General features: G+C 36.2%; 1 protein-coding gene across 1 annotated transcript in view; it reads right to left on the bottom strand.

The window, feature by feature from the left end:
- The window catches only part of Nup210l (nucleoporin 210 like), a 105,220-nt gene that overhangs the window by 74,610 nt on the left and 24,130 nt on the right, over positions 1-6,480 (bottom strand). The gene's annotated exons all lie outside the window — the stretch shown is intronic.

Genomic DNA, 6,480 nt, shown 5'->3' with positions numbered 1-6,480 from the left:
TTTTTTTTTTTTTTTTTTTTTTTTTTTTTTTTTTTTTTTTTTTTTTTTTTTGTAGTTATGGATGGACAGAGTACCTTTATTTTTATGTGGTGCTAAGGATGGAACCCAGTGCCTCACAGGTGCTAGGCAAACACTCTATCACTGAGCTACAGCCCCAGCCCTCGGTTGTTCTTAATAGATGTGCTTCGGTATCACTGACTTTTTTTTGTGCGCGTATATGGGAATGCATGTGTTTTATTGGGGATTGAACCCAGGGGTGCTTCACCACTAAGCTACATCACTAGCCCTTTTGTTTTTATTTTGAGACAGGAGCTTGCTAAATTGTTGAGGCTGGCCTCAAACTTGTGACCTTCTTGATTTAGCCTTCCATGTTGCTGGGATTACAGGCTTGTGCCATCATGCCCACCTAGGTATCACTAACTTCTAAGTACCACTTTCCACAATTTATTTTTCAGTGTTGGGACCTGAACCAGGGCCTTGCACGTATAAAGCAGCTCTATCACTGAGCTATATCCCTAGCTATAAGTTTTGATATGTGATAATTTTCAATGGTGCTTCATTATGATTTACTCTTTAACATATGTATTATCTAGGTATACATACTTTCTAATTATGTATTCGGGGCATGGTGGCATGCACCTGTAATCCCAGATACTTGGGAGGTAAAGGCAGGAAGATCTCAAGTTTGAGGCCAGCCTCAGCAACTTAGTGAAGCCCTAAACAACTTAGTGAAACCCTGTCTCAAAATAAAAACTAAAAAGGGCTGGGGATGTGGCTCAGTGGTTAAGCTACCCTGGATTCAATCCCTGGTACCAAAAATAAGTAAATGAAACTAAACTTGTGGTTACTAAATGATCCAACAATTTCACTCTTGGGCATTTATTCCAGAGAAATGAAAACTTGCATTCACACTGAAATATGTATAAGAATATTCCCACATAGTATCTATTATTAAAACATGAAATAATAATACATGCAACAATTTGCATGGATCTGAAGTGCATTATACTTAGTTAAAAAAAAAAAAAAAGCCAGTCTGGGCTGGGATTATAGCTCAGTGGTAGAGCACTTGCCTGGCATGTGTGAGGCATGCATTTGATCCTCAGCACCACCTAAAAATAAATAAATAACAAATAAAGGTATTATGTCCATCAACAACTAAAAAATACAAAAAAAGAAAAAAGCAAATCTTAGTAGCTCAGGGGTAGGGTGCTTGTATAGTTAGTATGTGCAAGGTCCTGGGTTCAATCCTCAGGAAAAAAAAATCTGAATTTCAAAATTTAACAGGTGGTAAAACTTCAGTTATATGCTATCCTCAAGACAACAAAACTATAAACTACATATTCTAGGGGATGGGGAAAAGGCTGGATTAGGTGTGGCTGTCAGAGGATAAGGGATTTCCTCTATAACAAGGGAACAGTTCTATATCATGATGATAGGAGCAGGTGTATGAATCTGGAGCGAAATTGTATAGAACCACACATACACCACAAAAATGAGTGTATGTAAGAATAACATCTCAAGTCTAATTAAAAATATTGTACCAATGTTAATTTTCTGGATTTCACTTTGTACTAAGGTTATTTTAGATGTCATTGGGAGAACTAAGTAGAGTTCAAGGGACACTCTAGACTATATAAATATATATTTTAAACAGTTTTATTGACATATAATTCACATGCCAATACAATTCACCCATTTAAAGGGTATTATTTAGAGGCTTTAGAATATTCAGTTTTGCATCATCACAATCAATTTTAGAATATTTTCATTACCTCAAAAAGAAATTCCATACCTCTTAGCTATCACCCGCCAAGCTCTCCATTCCTTCTAGCTCTGCTAACAACCATTAATATACCTTGTCTCCAGAGATTTGCCCATTCAATCTTTCATATAAATGAACTCACACAACACATGGTCTTTTGTAAGTGACTTTTTTCACGTGGAATAATGTTTTTAAGAATTATATGAGTTGTACCATGTATCAGTACTTTGTTACTTTTTATTTCTGAATAATATTCCATTGAATTGACAGATCATGTTTATTTATCCATTCAGTCAGTGGATTGTTTCTCCTTTCTGATTATTATGAATGCTGTTGCTATGAATACTCATGTACCAGTTTTAGGGTAAACATATGTCTCTTGTATATATACGTAGGAATAGAATTGCTGGATGACACTGAAACTCTATGTTCAGACTTCTAATGAATTGCTATGTGTTTTCCAAAGTGGCTGCACTATTTTACATTTCTTTCATCATTGAATAGGGTTCTAATTTCTCTGCATGTTCACCAACACTTATTATTGTCTTTTTTATCTATCTTTTTTATTTTAGCCATTCTAGTGGGTGTGAAGTGGTATATCATGGTGGCTCTTGATTTGCATTTTTAATTACTAACGTGCTAGCTTTTTTGTTGCTGTCAAAATACCTGAGAAAAACAAAGGAGAAAAGATTTATTTTGACTCATGGTTTTAGAGGCCCCATGGTTATGAACTTGTGGTAAGGCAGAATATCATGCATGGCATGGAGCACATAGTAGAGCAGATCTGCTTACCTCATGGCAGTCAGGAAGCAGAGAGAGTTGGAGGAAAGGGCCAGGGACAAAATATATCCATTAAGAACACCCTCCCAGTGACCTACCTCCTCCAATGAGGCTCCACCTCCTAATATTGTCACAGACTGGTGATCAATCCTTTTGCACTGGCCTTTAGGGGACATTTTAGATCCAACTATATGAACTAATCATCTTGAACATCTTTTCATGAGCTTATTGGATATTTGTACATCATCTTATCCCAAGTGCTATTTTTGTAACTTCAGAATAAAAATAATAACTTCAAAATAAAAAGTTTTAAAAAGTTATTAATGATAACTATATTTCTAAATGGTTAAGTGCTCCAATATATTCAATAAAAACTTCAGGGCTAAGAATGTAGCTCAGTGGTAAAGCACTTACTTTGCATGTGTAGGGCCCTAGCATCACCATGAAGGAAAAAAAAAAATCTTTCAAATTTTCAGATAAATTCATAATACACAAACACAGAAAAAGAGTTAATTATTTTCCAATTCTCTTAACTAGGTACAAGGAAACTCAAGACCTTTTTAAGAATATATTCTAGTTAAGAATATAGTGACAGGACCTGGGTAATAGCTCAGTGGTGGAGTACTTGCCTAGCATGTGTAGGGCACTGGATTTGATCCTCAGCACCACACATAAAAAAAATGAAGGTATTGTGTCCACCTTAAAAAAAAAAAAAGAAGAAGAATATAGTGACTATCTGGGTATGATGGTATGTGTCTATAATCCCAACTACACTGGAGGATGAAATGGGAGCATGACTTGAGCTCATGAATTCAAGACCAGCCTGGCAACCCAGTGAGACAACATTTAAAACAACAACAACAAGAACAAAAAAAAAAAACAAATAAAACCATAAGAGTGTAAGAGATGCCAATTAAAATCTTTAGGCCAAGTTTGAATTTGATGAACAATAGGGCAAAGGCAAAAATATCAAAACAAAATAATTTTTTTAGAAAAAAGTGAGCTCAGATTTGGTTTCAGATCTCTCAGTTTAATTTTGATTTTCTTAAAAAAAATTTTTAAGTATTTATTTTTTTTAGTTTTAGTTAGACACAATACCCCTATTTTGTTTGTTTTTATGTGGTGCTGAGGATCGAACCCAGTGCCTCACACGTGCAAGGCAAGTGCTCTACCACTGAGCCCCAGCCCCAGCCCCTAAGAAATTTTTAAACCAACTGACATGCAAAAACATTAAAAGTGTACAAATTAATGTGTATCTTATACATTTTGGTTTTCTTATTTATTTATTTTAACTAAGGTTTGAATCCAGGAATACTCTGTCACTGAGCTATATCTCCAGACCGTTTCATTTTTTATTTTGAGACAGGATTCACTAAGTTGCTGAAGCTGGCCTCCAACCTGCAATCCTTTTGCCTCAGCCTCTTAAGTCGATGGAATTATAGATGTGTGCTACTGTGCCTAGCCCATGTAATGTTTTTGTGGCTTTTTTTTTTTTTTGTACCAGGGATTGAACCAAGGGGTGCTCAACCACTGAGCCACAAACCCAGCCCTTTTTAGTTTTTTTAACTTATTTTTTAGTTGTAGTTGGGCACAATACCCTTATTTTATTCATTTATTTTTATGTGGTGCTGAGGATCAAACCTAGGGTCCTGCACGTGCAAGGCGAGCACTCTACCGCTGAGCCCCAGCCCCAGCCCCCTTTTTAGTTTTTATTTTGAGATAAATAAAAAGTTGGGATTACAGGTGTGCATCACCATGCCCAGCCCACATAATGTTTTGATACATGTATATATTGCATAATGTTTAAATCAGGTTAAACACATTCATCTCCTCAAATACTTATCATTTCTTTATGATTAAAACTCTCAAAATCCTTTCTTCTAGTTTTTTAAAAATATATGCTACATCATTATCTATAGTCACCCTACAATGGAACAGCACACCAGAAACTTCTTGCTCCTAACTATAGCTTAGTACCTATCAATCAACTCTTCTCCATCCCTCCTCCTCCCAACTCTTCCCCAGCCGCTGGTAACCACCATTCCAATCTCAGAGTGAGCTCAGATTTTAAAACAGAACACTATTTTATGGATGGGGAGAGTGGCTCACTGGTAGAGCAAGTGCCTAGCTAGCATAAGACCTGGATTTGATATCCAGCACAGCAAATTATCATCATCCATTTCAAAAAGTAGGACTTGTAGGATTTAAAAACAATTCTAGAAATTTGTTACAATTCTAGAAACAGGTTCTCCTGCCAGAAATACCATAACTAACTAGGCATGGTGGTGCGACCCTATAATCCCAGCAATTTGGGAAGCTAAAACAGGAGAATTGCAAATTCTAAGCAATTTAGCAAGAACCTGTCTCAAAATAAAAAATAAAAAGGTCTGGAAGGGCTGGGGATGTGGCTAAGTGGTTAAATCCCCTCTAGGTTCAATTCCAGATACCAACAAAACAAAATTTAAAAAATAATAATATTATATTTTAAAAATCACAGTGAGTTATCCAGGTGCTATGGTGCATGCCTGTAATCTCAGCAACTTGGGAAACTGAGGCAGGAGGAGTGCAAATTCAAAGACAGCCTCAGCAGCTTAGAGAGGCCCCGAGCAATTCAGGGAGAGCTGTCTTAAAACAAAAAAGAATTAAACAAAAAAGAATTGTGGCAGATTGAAAAGAGTCTAAATGGTGCAATTACTTTTTAGTTATTCCAAGTGATTATTGTCTTACCTTCATATTTTTTTTAGAAGATCAGAAATCTTGGGTTTTATTTGAAATTTCCCAATTAAGAAGAAAGTTATAATCCCCAGCACACACACACACAGACACACACACACACACACACACACAGAAAGAAACATACACAGGGGCTGCGGTTGTGGCTCAGTGGTATAGTGCTCCTCAGCACATGCGAGGCCCTGGGTTTGATCCTCAGCACCACATATAAATAAATAAATAAAATAAAGGTATTGTGTCAACTACAGTTAAAAAATATTTTTTAAAAAGAAACATATACAGATATACACACAAATTAAAGAAAGAAGCTTAACATGCCAAAACAAAAAGTCTACAAACCAGAGAGTCTGCAGGCCACCAGTTTGTAATCTCTATATAGAGTCCTATAAAACCATATTGAGAAGTTTAAACTTCACCTTGAAATCAAAAGGAAGCTGGGAACAGTGGTGCACAACTATAATCCCAGTGACTTGGGAGGTTGAGGCTGGAGGATCACAAGTTTGAGGTTAGCCCTCAGCAATTTAGCAAGGCTAAACTTAGCAAGACTCTGTCTCAGAATAAAATAATAAAAAGGGTTGGGGATGTGGCTCAGAAGTAAAGTGCCCCTTGGTTCAGTTCCTGGTTAAAAAAAAAAAAAAGCATCAAAAAGAAGCTATCAAACATATCTAAACAGGTAAATACATAAATAATTTTTGTAGTTTTTAGACTATCATTCAATTAGGGGCAAGACTGAAGATAGGAATATCAGGAAGCTAGGTTAAAGATAGCAGTAGGGACAGTAAAAAATGAATATGAGAGACAATTAATTAGAAGAATTAATATGACAATATTGTATTGAATGAAGGTAAAGGGTAACTTGGGATTTTATATGGAAAAATTGAATGAAGGGAGCATTAGAACAACATAATTTGGGGAAGGGAAGAATGCTGGCAGGCTATTAAAAATCAGGACACTTTAGGGGCTGTGGCTGTGGCTCAGCGGCAAAAAGCTCGCCTAAGGGCTGGGGATGTGGCTCAAGCGGTAGCGCGCTCGCCTGGCATGCGTGCGGCCCGGGTTCGATCCTCAGCACCACATACAAACCAAGATGTTGTGTCCGCTGAAAACTAAAAAATAAATATTAAAAAGAATAATAGTAATAAAGGTGGAAGGAAGGGAGCATTTTAAAAAAAAAAAAAAAAAAAAAAAAAAAAAAAAAAAAAAAA

The sequence above is a fragment of the Marmota marmota genome, unplaced genomic scaffold (assembly GCF_001458135.2).
Source record: "Marmota marmota marmota unplaced genomic scaffold, marMar, whole genome shotgun sequence".
Classification (NCBI taxonomy): domain Eukaryota; kingdom Metazoa; phylum Chordata; class Mammalia; order Rodentia; family Sciuridae; genus Marmota; species Marmota marmota.
Note: the sequence above shows the minus strand (reverse complement) of the source record. Positions and strands in the feature narration are given on the sequence as shown.